Genomic DNA, 17,515 nt, shown 5'->3' on the forward strand with positions numbered 1-17,515 from the left:
CTTTCCACTTTTTTTTTTTTTTTTGGCCCAATCTTATTCTTGTTGCTGATACAGAAGAACACTAATACAATGCAGTTTTTCATTTTGGCAGCTTTTTAAAAAGGGATTCCATAGCATGATATGACCAGTGACAAGTGACCCAGCACCTCCACTGAGAATACTAACGCTGAAAGATCTGGTTTCCTGGGGTCTGATGAAGATGCAGCAAGAATTTAAAAAATTACTGCACAGAAGCAGCGGTGACTGAGGTAGGGTCTGCATGCTGAGCTTTTGACCTGAATCATTTCTACGGTAACTGTGCAATATGTTGTTCTTTCTATTCTCAGGCTCGCATTGGAAGCCAATTAAATTAAAAGGCTATTCATTTCACCATATTTGTCTCCTGGATGCTCAACTAGAAATGCAAACGATTCCTGTTCAGAGTTTCCTGCATCTGAGAAATTGATATTGCACTGTTAACTTGTGACAACAACATAAACCGATATATGATGTCCAGTGGCTGAAAAGATACGTGCATAGGATGTACGCTGAACTTAAAGGACACTGATTAGTGACACCACGGAATTAAATCTTACAAAGGGCAAGGCTTCAAGCCCTCAAGGTAGCTCTTAATTTTGGTTTAATCAGATAGCTCACCACTGTAACTTGTGCTTTTTAAGAGCCAGACACATCAATACTGGGATACGTGGATTTGTAATATTGAACAGCTACAGTCTCAGGAAAGCTTGGTGAAAATAAAATCTTTAAAAGGTGGTCAGTAAGTACTTTTCTGCTTCAAGAAAGGCAAAGCAAAAGTAGAGAAAAAGAATACTTCCTACTAAAAATAAAGCAGGAATCATCATCAGCGCACCAATCTGAACAACAAAGAGCATATTCTCAAATATGCTGCCTTGGTTTCCAGCTTTGTGAGAAATGAATGGTTTGGTTAAATAACAGGAAAGAAGCAGGCCTGCAACATTATTCTATTGCCTGTATTTTTATTTTAAATTAAGCTTCTTGTACTGTTCCCTGTGTCCCTTAGAGCAACAGTAATTTCTGATCTGGAGGAATGACCTTCACAATGGAAGGAAGAGAGGAACACCATCCTATGGGATGCAAAATCACAGCCTGCAACATGCCATTTGGAGATCTTTTTTGCAGGCTAGCAGCCACAAATTGAAACTTGCCTATCATCAATGGCAGATCAAATTTTAGAGTTTTTGTAATGGCCATGGTACTGAAAGCTTGTTGACAGAGTAGTTGCTGGTATATAACAGAGGCAGCAGCTTTCATTATGGCTTATCTAGACGTGGCTGGCAGGATATAATAGACTGAACGATGTTGAAATGACAAAAATGTCTCCAGGCTTATGAAAAGCTGGAACACTATTTCTAGGGAAACCTGGCAGCTTAGACAAAATTGACAAACAACTTTTTCAGATAGGTGAAGTCATTCTGGGCTAGAATCATTCATCTGCTGGAACTCCTACTCTTTCCATCAGGTGTGAGCTTGAAGGCAGTTCTCTGGGGTGAGAAAATGAACTTCCTTCCCTCTCATACAGCTAAATTAGTTCTGTTCTCATCTCTCTCTGCCTCTCTGTAAATTCTCAGTCAGGTATTGAAGTACCAAAACCAGAAAAAGATACAGTGAAAAATCTAAAGTAAAGAAAGGTTTCTTAAAATAGTTTGGAAGTAAAAGCAAATACATAAATTTCAGAAGGGTCACACGAGCTTCTCTACTTCACTATAATAACTGGAAAGCACTCAACAGGATGAAAAGCAACTGATTTTAAAATGACTGAAGGAGAGGCTCTTTTCAATAGTTCATTATTAGCCTGAGGGGTTTATGCCACAAAGAAATCGGGTCAGCAGCATAGCAGGCTTCCAAAAAAAGTGTGAAGAAAGAACATAATGTGCTGCAAAACTGAACATCTAGAGGGGGTTCTGTGCGTGGTGTGTGTGGACGTATTACATGTAACAGGTGGAATAGCAGAAAGCGAGCTTTAAACAACGAGGGCCAGAAACTGTGTTCAGGCACATTTTCCTATGGATTGACCACTGTGAAGTTTCTTAAACAGTCTTTGATGTGGCTGGAATGGACCCTGCTAAAAGAGAGCATGAATTAGAAAGTTCATAGATGTATCCAACATGGAGCCCCAGTGTTTTTATATTCTTAGTTAACTAATTTCCTTGATTTGGGATAGAAAATTTAAGTTTTCCTTTTTCTTGTAATTTCCTCTGCAGGGTATTAAGCTTGAATTTGATGCAACAGTGATGATTGCTAATCTACCCATTTTGCAATTTAGACAATGAGATCTCCAATAAGAAAGCTTTGTCTTTAATAATGTATTTTTGCTTGATTCTCTACCTATAACAATCAGCTTCTAATAAAAATTCCAACTGCTTTTCAAAGCTTTTATCTTTCTGGATAACATTTTCTAAATTAAGCCTTTTCCTGAACATGAAACAGGAAGAGTCCATGCTGGATTTGTTATTTCTTCTTAAATTAAAATCTGTCTTAAAACCTAAATAGTATTTTCTGCGGTTAGAAAAAAAAAAAAGAAGAAGAGACTTTAAGTGGAACTCATTTCAGCAGTGTAATTGAGGCCAAGGATTTGGCCTGATTAGACTGGGTTTTGGGTTTTGTAGGAGCAACAACATTCAGAGTTATAAAATCTAATGAGAAAAAGTGCAGTGAAAGGGAAAAAAAATATTTTCTTCATTTAAGGAATTAAGATAGAAATTAATTCCAGATAAGATTTGATTAGGACAGTTTACCTCATTTTTTGTTTTAATGAAGTGTTCTGCACAATCTCTTAGGGCGTGCTGGCCTGCCCGTGGCACGAGAAGACAAAGTGCAAAAGATTATTCCTGTTAAAATAACAGAAAATTCATTGATTTTACGTGCAGAAAAGTGCCTGCCCATTCTGATAACTGTGGTTATTGTCAGAGTACATGCACAGCATCTGCTAGCCTCATTACATTATTTTGATTTTGCACTTTTGTTAGCACAAAACATTAAGTGCTTTTTGCTTGAGACTTTAATGAAAACAAAGAAAAAGATTCAATTTTCTCTGCAAATTTGAACACTTTATGTGTAGTTCTTTCTACAAAGAAAAAGCATTAGAAAGAAAGCAATTTTTGTTGAAGAATAAATCAATGGGAGCTTTTCCTGACACTCTCCAGTAGAGTGGTTAACGTGCCCCAGTTGTGAACACACCCTTAACACACAGGACTAGCCAGCCTGGAGCAATACCCCTTGAAACCCAAAGGCAAACCTATGCTTCTCCCCAGTTCCCTCAACCTTCCAACTGTCATCAGTGCTGAAGGGCTTGAAATTCACAGTGTAATAGGGCATGTATCATTGTTATCCATGTAATCTTAGGATATTTACAGGAATACTTTCACCAGTTTCCGCTGCAACAAAACCAAATTCAGAAGAAAGAACAACGAGAGACACACCTTCCCCAGGGTTACAAGTTCCACCAAGAATGAGGTAGGGACTGGTTCTTCCCCACGTATCTGAAAGATCTCTTTCACCTTTACATATTTGGCATACGCACAATTGCAAACCCCAGGAACCAAACTGTGGGACGCAAGGCAGCAGTCAGGGGATGCAGTGTGCTCAGGAAGGCAAGAATGCAACATCCTTAAAGATCATCAGTACGAAGAACAAACAAGTTACAATGCAGTGAACTTGATTTCTGAAGGGCAACTGTTCCAGTGGATACTTTTCCCTTCCAAATCAACAACTACAAAAAAATGCCTTTCACTCACTGAAGCATGATACCTCTGTGTCTTTTAGGAGCAGTTTATTCACATACAACATGCACGAGATGGTGCTGATACAGACAGTTCTCTCTGGGAGCAAATTCTGCAGGCTATGCCATCCACAGAATCAGTCTTCAGTGACACAGAAATAGAACACCTCTAAAATCAAGCCTGCCTGCTTGCAAGGACAGTTAAGGAGAACAAAAAATAAAAAACAAACAAACAAACAAGACAAACTTGCACCTTTATCAAAATAAAAATCCCTGCTACAGAAAACCAAAGCTTCTAAGATATGGGCCTTCTTATTTACAGTTATGGTGCTTTCCTAGAAAGATTATTGAGAGAATAAGGGGCATCACTGTAGAAAAGATCAATTTGTTAGTTCATTTATACAATTACTGAAGGTTTAAGCCACAAGAACCAGATGTGTTCTGGTTTGAAATGTCACATATGAAGCTCTTCGATAATCAGAGCTTATGAACTGAGCAAAAAAAAAAAGTTTCAAAATTGAAGGATATTTTGGCCGATCTTTCAAGTCTCTCTCAAGTAAACCTAAGTGAATTAAATATAATATTTCATGACTGATTAGAGTATACATTTGACCATTAGTTATGTCTCACAGTCTGCTACCTACCAGCTGGAACATTTATGAGACCTTTTATAACTTAGTTACAGCTATCTTGTGGGACAGTTTAATCATTTAAAATCGTATAATACAGATGCACAAGTAAAGCAATACCAGCTGCTGGCTTGTGCCCTTGTCATGTTGCTTTACTCTTTACTGCTCCCCTTGCCATGCTGCACACCCCACTGCAAGGGGACTGCCTCAGGAATTATGCTATCTGCAGGAGCAGGCTGACCTGTTGCCTGACATCCAAGATGCAGAGTGTCTGAAGGAGCAGTAGAAATGTCGGATTTCATGGGGCAAAGTGTCACTGGAGGTATACAGTGCAAAGAGATTGATAATAGAGTGTTGGATAAGTTAACACTGAGTAGACAACACCCACCTACCCAACTGAAATTATTCTCTTCCTCAGAGAAAGATCCTGTGAAGCTCCAGCTCAGGATTCTCCCCTCTAGCTAAGGAGCAGAACAAGCCTTATCTAAATTAAGCGCTTGTGTTTTCAGGATAAAATGGCTTAATGCCATCTTTGTCATTCCAAGTACAGCAAAACAATGGAAAACAAAGCATTGGAACAGATAAGGTGACACAGCTCATCAACAGGCAGCACTTCCAGCTATGCAACGCACTCACAGCTGCAGCACATTTGGATGGCACAATCTGTTTTTATAACCTTTTCTTGCTGGACTGTATTTCATTCCTTTCTTTGTCTTACCTCCCACTTCTCTGCCAGAGGTGGTACAGAAAATATGCAACAGCAGCAAGGGGAAGGAGAGTAGAGAGGTATCAAACTATACCACCAACTTTGTGGCTAGCTGAGCAGCATCTCCTCAGAAATAACAATCTTTGAAAGGTTCCCTTGTGTCTGATGCTGCCTGTGTAAGTGTGTGCTAATCAGCTTCATACTATGATCAGGATATTAGAACATAACTTTGCTAAGCAAATGGATGAGAAGATCTGCAAATACTCAGCGGTGAGAATAAAACATAGCTTAGTAGGAAAGAATTGAATTCCCATCAGCATGTGGCATAGCCTGCAGAGGGAAGGAGCACTCACAGTGGGACCACTGAGAGCACTGTAATGATGGGATGTCTCCTTCATATCCAAGCTATCTTCCATTTCTCTCTCAAAAAACAAAACAAAGCGAAAAAAAAACCAAACGCCACAAAATATTACCTATGCTGCAAAATGGATGCTGCCTAGATTAAGCCCCATTCCTGTGACTGATGAGAAGATTTCCCACTTGTGAACTCCTGGAATGAACTCTAAAAGTAGGCACCTCCTCGGTCAGCAAGGTGTCACACAACAGCAGTTCAATATGCTTCAGTCCTGGTATGCCAAAGTCTCACCAATTGGTCCTCTCCAAGCCTAAGTATTTTTCTGCCACTAGATCTCTAGATTCTTTCAGGAAACCCCGTAGCACAGCTCACTGCACCACAGATGCGCAGCCACGATTGGGTGCATGCACATAGTGTGCTTGCTGGGCTCTGTAAGCAGCAGCAGCTACATGCAGCCTCCCTTAGACACGCATACCTCCCACGACAGAGTCTATGACAATAGTTTAAGCCTCACCTTTCTTCCTGCTCTCTACTCATTCCCTTTCTTTGGTACACCCTGGAGGACTCTGCATAGGAAACAGCAGGTGTGGAGGTAACTAACAAGACATTCAACAAGACTTGATTGCGATGGAGATGGCAAGCCAAATCATCTCCAAACTTCTGTTTCTCAGCATCCAGCTTTAAAGATCATTTGATTTATAGCTAGAAAAATTACCTGCAGCAGTACTGCTGGGAAACTAAAGCTTACAGTAACTTCAGCTTCCATTTCAGCTGCTCTACGTTGAACATTCCCCTTGGAAATCCAGACAGCAGATACACTGTCTTTATATTACATATTCAACAGAGAGTCAAAATGAGGTACATGGGTACTGGCCTTCTTGTTTCTATTTTTTTTTTTTTTTTCATCCCTCCCTTCACATTCCAACATACAGTTGTGAAGCATGAAATAAATACATACACCATTACTGAGATCTATTCTTTTTAAAACCTGACACAGCACTCAAGGTTAGTAAGTGAACTGTGCAAGGGTAGGTCACGTTTTTAAACAAAGAAAAACATGAGGGGAAAAAAAAAAAAACAGTCCTACAGTGAATTAATGTGATTTTTATTTCACAGCTGACAATCAATTTTCATCATTGTTTCAAGCATGAAAGATTTTGCAGTGGCTGCATAAAACTTCAATGCTACAAACATTTGATGTTCTGTCAAGCAGCTCAGCTTTCTGCCATATACACTGCAGCCACAAATCACTACCTTGCGGTCCTGGGTGATGATTATGAAGATTATTCAAAAAGTTGAGCTTTAAAGAGTTATTAACAGTACCTTTGCATTTCAGCAACACACAAACAAGCAATTGTGCTGTTCACAAAAAGCCTGATTTTCTTACTTTAAAGTGCTGCTAATTTTTCTCTGCCTTTACTTGATCTCTCTGGCTGGGCATTCTCACCTCAAATTCCAAGTAATCACACTGCCATGAGTGCCACCCACTAAGTGAAAGCACTGAAACAGACCAAAAAAGAGCATTTGCAATCATCTTGCGAGATGCAAACATGGGTCCAGAAGCTGAGCAGAGTACATGGCTTTCAGAAAGGCCAGTTGTGCTACTTGGAGTGTGAACGCTGCACAAGAATGCTACATGCCAAGACAGAATTGAATGGTTCCTCCCCCCCACCCCCCCCCAAAAAAATCAGCTTTATGAATGAACATACCTTCTATCTTCCTACTACAAAACAAACCACAAAGCTGAGTTCTCTGAACTCAGGACATTTTGCTCTGTCTTGAGCCCCAAGGGGCTGTCCAGAGAAGCAGTTCACATGTGGATACCATTTTAAATGAGCCAGGTAAAATACAACTGATTTGTTGAAATCGAGTTGAAAGCTTCTAAAGTTGCCACTAAAATTCAAATTTTGTCCCATAAAGTCTTTCACCTAAGCAATATGTTCTCATTTATTTTTCATTTTGTCTTGCACTTTTACTCTATCAACAGCATCTGCAGATGACTATATTCTGTACTCTGCTGTGACACTGGATTTGTGGATGGAGGTAGCGTAGAGTTGGACATTTTGAGCATGTGCGCTCCTAACTCCCACTGCAGTTCTTGAGACACAAGTGTCTGAGATTTTAGCCACATGATCACAAGTGATTATCATCCAAATGTGCTTCAGCTGCAAGACAGGGTTAACAGAACTTCTCCGAGCAATTAATCTACCCAAGGGTACACCAGGAGGGCATGCTAAAGAACACCTGTGTCTTCCTCAGAGCCTTGGAAGTGAATACTAAAGAACATTACTAAGATCTTAAAATTGGATAGTGATGCTTAGGCTCCACTGCAAACATTTTAGGGGAAACTGCCCTTTTTGAATAAGCTCTAATATAATCTAGAAAGAGGAAATAATTTTAATGAAGGGATGGGAGGGATTTACCTCTCTCCCATTCTCACTCTCATGAGTGAGAATTGTAGTAAGTCAATGCAATAGGCTTAGTTATCTGTTTACACGTATGAAACACTCATCTGCAAATCTTGTGCAGACAAATAGATATTTAGAGCCCCAAAACCTGGGTTCACACAAGAGAAATATATGGTAGGACTGGATAGTACCTCAAATTTAAATACTCTCAAGATTTAAGGCGACTTCTCCAAAGCGTAGACAAAGATGAAAGTTCAAATCAAACAAACTTTCCCCATCTTACACATTCAGAAGTCAATGAGACTACACATACACCTTTTGTGTGATTCTCTTTTTGTGAGCTAGTGCTCTCCCTTCTCCAGTGTTTAATTAACAAATACCCAAATGAACTCCTCAGGATAAAGCTACAACCTAAAAATTATTCACAGAAAAGAGATGCTGAATAATATCTGACACACAAAAACCCATTTGTAGATAATTCCCAATCAGCGATATTCATTGACTAAATTAGACATGGTTAATTACTCACCCCATCTTTCACCACACAACTCCCCTCTGCTCTCAGCCTCAACAAATTCCTAAAAGGATCAGAATGCTGATCACAGCCCAAGCCTTTCAGCTTTACATCTCCTGTTCAGTTTCTTCCCTCTGGTCCTTTAGTAAGCAAACCCTTCTGGTTCAGCAATTTGGCAAACCAGTGATTTTTTTTCTTGCAATTATATAACTGCTGCAAGGCATTCAATCATCAGGAATGCCATCCAGGAGATTCACAGCTGTAGAAATGCATAAACAGCCACCGTTCCCTACCACAGGAATTTTATTGGCTATGCACTCTGTAGATCTGACCACTTTGATTTATTGGAGTGAGAAGCAGCGAGAAAACACTGTCAGGCTTTGGGAGCAGCTGAGATATTAGACTGCTCCATTCACGTACATCACACTCATGAAAAGCGCAGGAGTCTGGTAGGCTATAAATCAGAAGATTCTGGAGGTGTGGGAGGGGGAATCATGAGTGTAAACTTAGCTTGTGATTAGTGTTAAGTCCTGAGAAACATTAAACAAATTCTGGCTGCCTCAGGACTTACACCTTCCTTTTCCCACTGATCCTTTATTTATAACTTTCCTGCAGAAGCGGACTCACACTCCTCCCATTCCTGGCTTGTAGCCACATGGGCCAACAGTACCTGCTGCATTACTGAGCTCTTTTTGCTACATGTCTTCCTTTGAAATCACTTATTGAGGCCTTAGACCTGATATATTTTTAATGCTGCTGGGAAGGCCTTGCGCACAGAGGATGGTGCTCTGGCTAATGAGGCCTTCCATCCCTCTGCGCTGCTCTCCATCCCTCCCCCTTTCACTGCTCCTGCAATCTCACTTTTGGAGGGATCTCCTCCAGTCAAGAGGAACGGTCTCTCTTTTCCCACCCTATTTGCATAGTTTCTGGTTCGACGTGACAACTTTCCAACTATTAAAACTGCTGCCACAAAGTTCACACAGATTTCTAAACCTGAAGCAGCTATCAGTCATTTGGGTCAGTTTGCATTACATTCCACAGTTGAAGGCTTTGTGGACCATTCTGAGTTCTGAACTAGCCCCCTAATTTACAACGCATCCAATAGAGTCATTATGGAGTATAAGATTCTGCACGATATTAGGTATCCTCCTCACATCTAATCTCATGCATAGGTGATTTTCCTCTGCATCAATTCATTGCACTCAGCCTGAGAAGAGCCAGCTCCCAGTTTTGCTCACACCCATCACGCAAGCACGTTGCCTCTGAAACCTCCTGCCTGCTGTCCCCTCCCCACTGCCAGGTGCAAAGGTTTTCCCTGCAGCTTACCAGCACCCAGCAGTGAATCCAGCTGGTCCTCCTGAAGCAGTACTGAATGCTGATGTCAACCAGAGGAACCATGCTAAAGTCAGTGTTTACAGGCAGGATGCTCTGCTACACCAGCTGCTTATCATAAACTTCCACAGCAAGGCAGGCTTTAAAGAGAAAAGCAAACAAATATCTGTGTCAGTAAAACACCTTTTTACCTCATTTCCTTCTGACGTGATTTAAAGGTCCCTCCAGTAAATACTGTGAACGTTTAATCCTGACGCTTTTCACCTACAAAAACATACAAGCACCATCATTCTAGACATATGTTTGCTCTTCAGACAAGAGCACGTGGATCTGAACCTCCCTGCCGCAGAGTGGCCTGTTTAAGGGGCACCCCAGGGCTCACTGCGGACTTCATGAGGGCAGAGAGGACAGGTGAGCTTGTGAGCTGGGAGAGGCAAGCTGAGCGCAGCCCTTAGCCAACCGCTTTGCAGCTCGTTCTGCGAGGCAGCTCTTTCATGTGGTAAATAGGCGTATTTGCTCTTCCCTTCTCGTGTCTGGTTTCTAATGCTCTCAGCGTATCTTAAGCACACAAGCAACCAACTTCTGCCCTTGGATACCAACCCAGCTCTCCTTAACTTCACTAGCCTTCACGTGGCCTATCCGAGGAAAGAATTTAGGAATGTATTTACACCATGGGCCAGTCGTTAAAACAGCACCAGCTCCTGTTTCATGAGCAAAGATATATATTCCAGGTCGTTACATAAACTGACTTTAAGAGTGCATTTGCAGAAGCCATTAACTTGACTGCAGCCCTCACCGCACTCTTCCGAGGAGGAACAGGAACAGTGCCCAGCTCTGCTCTCCTGCAGAATTGCTGGTACCGAGCAGAAGAAACATTGCACATCTCACCGCTTGGTCCCCGGTGGGAACTTGACCTAAATTCTGTGGCACGCCGGGAAAACCAATTTGAGATCTTGCAGCTGATTCAGCTAAGGGGAAAAGGCAGGTGCCTTCCTGAGGCTCACACCACGCTTCTTAATCAGGGCCATTCCCAGGGCTGTCTCAGATTTACTATGCTACTTTTCTGTCTTTAAAAAAAGGGTTAATACTTCTCACAGGTGATAATGAGATGAAAAACGCTCAAAGATTAAACATAGCCCGTGAAAAACTTCACAAGTTTAATTTGGGATAAACTGGCAGCGACTTTGAAATTCCAAAGGCAACTTAGTTCACTGTTTTTACTGCTGTTTTGAAATGTAAACGTCTGCACTGGTACTACCAGTTTGGTTTGCAAATCCACAGCTGTTGAGCAGAAATCATTAGGGGAAGGGGGAGAAGCTGGAGTTTTTGTAGGAAATGATCAGGAGCAAATTAATTCATGTTGGTTATGAATTTTGCATCAGTAGATTTCAGTACAAATCCAATTGCAGTAAACAGTTTATATTCCCCCTCTGGCTATTGTTTAGAGCTATCTTCAGATGCATATTGACCTCCCTGGATTGCTTTACAGGCTGCTCACATTGCAGAGATTTTCGTTGCAGCTGATACCCCACGGCTGGTATCTCCAGGCAAAAAGAAGCTGATGCTGTGCAGAGCTCTTGTAAACCAGTTCAACGGAGCCCTGCTGATTGAGTCTCATTTGTAACTGAAAAGTGGAAAAATTGCTATCGGAAGAACAGTTCTGGGGTGAAGATGGAGTCAGCTGTAAGCTCCATCACAGATTCAGACATCAGCTTTGAAATTTCCCCACAAGGGAAAATGGTCAATAATTGGCACCTGCTTCCATCACCCAGCCATCACAAACTACTGCCTGCTCAGCTATGCCAGCAAGTTGACCATAGAGCAATGCTATACACCAAGTCAGCAAAACATCACAAGCAGAAATTAAAAGATATGAAACCCAGATCGTTTACATAATCCACTTCCAGTGCAGCTCCAGAAACATTTTATGAGCACAGCCAAGGGTGCAGTAACTTGTACCAGAGGAGATCATGGAATCATTAAGATTGAAAAAGACCACTAAGATCATCATGTCCAACCACCAACTCACCTCCATCATGCCCACTAATCATGTCCCACAGTGCCACATCTCCACCTTTCTTGAGCACCTCCATGGATGGTGACTCCACCACCTCCCTAAGTGGCCTGGGTATATGGGACGTGAGAACATCCCTAATACTGTGAAGAATGTCTGGAAAATAAGCCACTTGCAATGGCCTTTCCCTCAGATGGTTCTCACTGACATCATCCTCACCTGCGGCCATCAGAAAGCAATTAAGGAGAGCCTTTAGCCTAGCATTAATCATCTTAAAATAAAAATAGCCCAATGGAGGACCTCCTCATGACTTTTCCACTCTTCAGGGCTCCATGTGGGTTATTAATAGCCAATAATTTTTTTTTTTCCAGAAATTCTTTGTGCTATTTCCAATATCCTTTGTACTTCTGGTTGCTGGGTTACTGAAGACCTCTTCTTGCCAGAGCTTTCAATGGTGTGCAGACACACAAGTAGTTATTCATGCCAACTTACATTTGACACTTTTCCTCAAGATTAAATGGGCTACTGGCAGAGACAGACAACTCACTAGCTTCAAAGCTTACTAACTTGGCTAAAAAGAAACAAATTGCTTCCCCCAGCGAATCCTCTCAAGAGAGCAATGCAGGATAAACCTGTAATATTTGCATTAATTCATCTTTAAACATAAACCTGAATAGATTCCATTTCTTCAATATATTTTCACATTATCTAAATGGACTTATTTTAACAGACAGTAACATATTTACTTTGGGGATATTTTGCATTTCTATTTACCTTTTGGCTGGTAGTTCATTTATAATGGAAGAGGTGATGGAACTAGAGCAGTTGAGGCTTACATAGGTTTTAGAAAGGATTTACATCTGAGGCCACTTTCATCCTGATTTTCAGTAGCGCTACTTTTTCTCAGTTTAGTGACATTTAGTCTCAGAGAGCACTTGCAGGCTGGGCTGCCTGAGGAAAAGTGGAGCTTCACTGCTCTTGGCCTGATACCTGCTGCCTACAGGGCAATTTTGATCAGTAGATATCAAAGTGCTTTGCAGAGATGCTCAGCTTCCTCCCATTTTTCTGGTGGGGGGAAATAGAGACATGGAGCGAAGGGAACAGCAGTGGAAGAAGGGCTGATTTTTCTTCTCTGCTCACAACAAATGATATAGATCACAAAGGGCTTGCTGCTTCTCTCTTCTCCATTTGTGTCAAAGTACTTTGAAACAACTATTAGGGTACTCCTGGGTAACCGACTCTTGTTTTAGGATTTCCAGTTATCTGTCCTCTCTGCTGCTGGAGGACTTCTGCACCAATGCAGTGATAAATGGGGACTATGCACCATTTCACATCCAGTCTACACATTTTATTGTAATCTGACAATGAAAGTGGACTTTAACAAAATGCCCTTACTGGCAGGATCTGCAGCATGACTCAATTCTGGATGCAAGAGTGTACGCATATGCGAATATCTAAGACCCATACAAATTAAAAAATACATATTTTCTGAGCCTCAGCTACCAATTGCCCTTCATTGCCAAGATCTTCCTGGCTCTAGGCACTCTCTCATAGGATTGCCATCATGAGATAACAGGGCTGTTGTGCTGCTTTCACTGCTGACCTAACCCATAGCAGCAATACTCAGAGTCACACAGTGCCAGCGATGACATCCTATTGCCTGAACAGCTGCATCTCTCCCAGCCTTTGTTTTTTCTTTCAATTAGCTGCTAGAAATCAGCAAGCACAGAGAAACCAGACTCACAGGCCATTATTTGGAACAGTATCTGTGCAAAAATTCTCTTAATGCAGACATGAGGCTCTGCATTTTCTAATGAAATTCACAGCTGAATATTGTGAAGTGCCGGTGGGGAGAGAAAAATCCTTGGTCACTAGGTAAACACTTCTGAGTTCTTTACTGTATTTACTTTTTAGCCACTCTTGTTTCTAGCATGTACAAATGTTTCCTATATTAACAGGGGAAGACTGATTTTGTGGTCAGCGAATGGGAAACAGGACATCAATTTAACTGGGCCATTTGGGGGTAGCACAAAATGACAGACCAGCAGGAAGCAGTTGAAAGCTTCCCCCTCAGCAATCAAAGCCCTGCAATTTTGAGTCTTTTCCTCCAATCACATAGTGTATTGATGAGAAACTAGTTCTGATAATGACCTTTAAAAGACCCCATTCTGGCCTTCCGAGGGTAATTCGTTTCTCTAACCATGGTGTCTTAATGGCAGCTCAGCAAAAGCACCTCACCCACACAGCCACTTCAGCAGCACAACAAAGGTAGGTATCTTTTCCCTTAACTTGGCTGATTTCTTCATTCGACTTGTCCTGATCTTTGCCTATGCGAGAATTTCTGTGAACATCATCTTCTCCCCTACCTGTCTGTCCCAGCTCGATGAAATTATGGATAGGGGATCCTTACTAATCCATCAGCCCTACTGTAATCTAACGTGCTAGATCCTTTCTGTGCTGCATAGTTCTAAGTTTCAATCTGAAGATGCTCCCCCTACATGAAGTCACACTAACACAACTCAATTAATTTCAGTTGTTTCTTTCTTTTTTTTTTTTTTTTTAAACAGTGCTGACAAGAAACTCTCCTTTTTCTTACAAAAGCAGATGCAGAACGCTGAATGCCAACTTTCTTAGGTGAACAAGAGTAGGTGCTTGCTCTCAGCACTGCTGATGCTGGGAGTCTTATTTCATTACCTGAAAATCACCTTCAACTGGCGACCACAGATTGCATTACTCAAAATTTCTAGGCAGGAATCACCACAGCACACCATCTTTCAGCTGATTTTACAAATCACAAATCTCCTTTAGTGCTCTGACTTTCAGTTTTAAGCCTCTGCTTTTTCCCAGTACCCCCAACCCTTGTTGGTACTCATGATCACTGAGTGCTCAGAGCAAAGGGTATCTCCCTGGGCACTCAGATCTGATTCTGGCTGCCAGGCTGGAGTGAATCAGTGCATATCACAAGGGTTAACACTACCTTTCACATCTAGCTCCTGGACAAACAATGAGGAAAGCTGCGTCTACAGCAGTGTTTGAGCTTTCACATTTGGCTCTGTTGGACTATTCTGCCTGTAAACGGTAACAAAAATGGCTGTCATGAGCTGGAAGAAACCCCAAATTTTAAATATCTCATGCTGCACTTCAGTGATTTTTAAAGCTCATAATAGCAGCCCCAAAATACCATGAAAAGCTGACCCAGTATGAACTCACTCTGTCAGTTTATATTTTCTCCAAACAGTAGCAGCCTTCATAACAGTCCTGGGATCATCCATACCCCACAGCTGGCAGAAAAGTGACACAGACTATAGAACTCACAGTGGCCATCCCGTGTGCCCCAGCAAATCCAAAAGAAAGGCAGCACGTTGAGCCCACACCCAATTCATATCAAATTGGCAAGAGTAGCTGGTAACATAGGTCCTTGCTTCTGCTGTCCTTGGAAACAGTGCAAATGTAGAGAAAGCATCACCTCCCAAGTGTGTCTGGGGACTCCTGCTCTGTCAGCCCTTTGTCATTTTATTACGAGCCAACAAAGACTAGATAGAGTGAAATGTAGGAGAGTGATACAAAATGTACAGGTTATATTTGATGATTACATTCAGGCACAGTCAGACAGCTTGCTCACACCCCAGCACTGAGAAGGAAAAACAGCTTATGTGGCATGTATTGTAAGGAAACAACTCTACAAAGCATGGAGGAAAAAAAAGGTAAACCATCTGTATAGCCTCCACTCTAAGGCAGCAAAACAATTCCTTTAAATGCCTAGAAAGGCCTCAAGCATAAGCAACTTTTTTGGAATCATTTAAATAGTTGCTATGACTCTGTATACCCAATCTTCTGTTCACTGGACTCTCATGATCCCTGAATAATACTCCCACAGCCAGTTTACTATCTATCACGTGTGTGTGATGAAGGCTCTTTCTTTCTGATTACTTTTCCTTCATATTCCAGATCTCTGACCTTCATTTCTGTCCCCTCTGCATCACTTCTCCCTAAGCACTAATGGGGTCTGATGTGAGTATCACTAGCAGTATGCCCTGCTGGGTAAGAAGAGAACATGTCACACCTTAGCTCAAGAATGCAAGCAAAGGGCAATATCCTTATGTCTGCGAATGCCTTTATATTGTGCTCTCCCTATGCTCTGCCATTTCTGCAGAATTTAGTATTTCTAAGCTAAATACCACTTGGTTCCTTTATTCACTTTTATTCTGTCATGCTACAGAAACAAACTGAATGCGTCAAATCCCAGCTCTGTGTGAATTTATTGTATTGCATGGTATCTTCCTAAGAACAAGACATAAGAAAACAGATTACTTCCACACATGCTTGTAGCGTATCTGAGAGTCCTGTCTCACACCACCTCCCCTGAGCCCCTGAGGCTGCTCACTTTGTAAAAGACAGAGGAATAAATTAGTCTATAATCTTTATACCCCTAAAAAAAAAATTAATATTGCTTCTCCCTTGTAATAACAACCAATAAGTAGAAAGTGAGACTAGGGAACACTGAAATACATACACATATATCAGCTTATGTGAAACAGCCCTGCACCCAGGACCTTCCACTGCTGCCTTCATATGCAGCAGTCTCCCATGGCAGTTTATGCCTTTCAATTCTGCATGGCTGCTGAATTGTTGGACATGATATTCAGCACATGGGTGCTGTCAACATGAGTCAACACCAGGTGTTTCCTTCTGTAGGACTGAAACCCTTCCTCTGTACTTATCCACAGCATGATCTCCCAGGAAATCCCTTGATTGTTGTTAGACTGAAAACAGCCAGGGCTACTCCTGAAACACTGCTGTTTCCCAAGCATCACATAACTTGACTGTGTGCAAAGCTTAAAAATGAAACCTAGAAAATTGCATCTGCCAGCATGTGTTCAAATGTAAGCTCCACTGGAGAGGGATGGAGGATTCCCAAAGGACAACTATGTTATCTTTGTCTATAGAAAACAAGTAGAAAGTTAATTTTAAAATGCTATAATTAAGGGCTTAATATAAATGCATTTCTGATGCTATCCACAAATTCATCAGAGTTCAAGAAGCTCTTTCAAAATAAGTGCCTGCAAGCAAAATAGCTCGTTTTGTTCTTCCTTTTTTCTGAAGAGATGATGAGCCATTTACACACACCTTCTCATCTTAACAATACTCTAGCCATATTATGTATCTTACGTGCTACAAATTTCAAATGCAAATTGTAAAAAGTCTATATAAAGCCTCATACAGATTTACTGTTCTTCCTATAGAGTCATGGCTAAAGACAAAGCATTTCCTTAGTAGCAGGAAGGCTTTGGCAAGAAAGTATAAAATCTCCCAATGAGTTGGACTTTCTGTAAAATTTAATAGAAATATTTCTACCTCTATTTCAGATAATCAGATTATGGTGTTATTTCAAAATTATTTTCCCTTTCTTTTACAGTTGTGTCGTGTTTTCAGAATAATCACTCAAATTGAAACTGCAAGCAAAAATCCTGGCTTTATCAGGGTCACCAGGGCAATTCTGACTGATTTCATTTGGGCCAATGCCTCACTTTGTGAGGAAGTCTTAGGGGGAAAATAAATTCAGACATGTGGAAATGGAACAGCATGCCAAAAAGCCTTCTTGTAATTTTATTTTGAACACAGTCACACTGCCGTGTTTGAAAAAGCAACTCCTTTCATTGCCTTCAGGAAATCAGCAGGTATTCCTCCTCCCACTGATTGCCTGCAAGAGCATGGTAGAATAGGCTGGCTTAAAAGCCACTGCTTTTCAGTGCCCAGATACCAGTGAGATAGGCTGAAGTCCCCATCTCACTCTTGTGCCAGGAACTGGCTCCAGAAC

At 41.3% G+C, this 17,515-nt stretch overlaps 1 protein-coding gene across 1 annotated transcript in view; it reads right to left on the reverse strand.

The window, feature by feature from the left end:
• Positions 1-17,515, reverse strand: part of SPTLC3 (serine palmitoyltransferase long chain base subunit 3) — a 293,417-nt gene that overhangs the window by 273,059 nt on the left and 2,843 nt on the right. Inside the window, exon 3 of the mRNA XM_090134807.1 lies at positions 9,678-9,823. The gene's annotated coding sequence lies outside the window, so the exon portion shown is untranslated. The remainder of the gene's footprint in view (positions 1-9,677; positions 9,824-17,515) is intronic.

This window comes from Phasianus colchicus, chromosome 2, assembly GCF_987193195.1.
Source record: "Phasianus colchicus chromosome 2, bPhaCol1.hap1.1, whole genome shotgun sequence".
NCBI lineage: Eukaryota > Metazoa > Chordata > Aves > Galliformes > Phasianidae > Phasianus > Phasianus colchicus.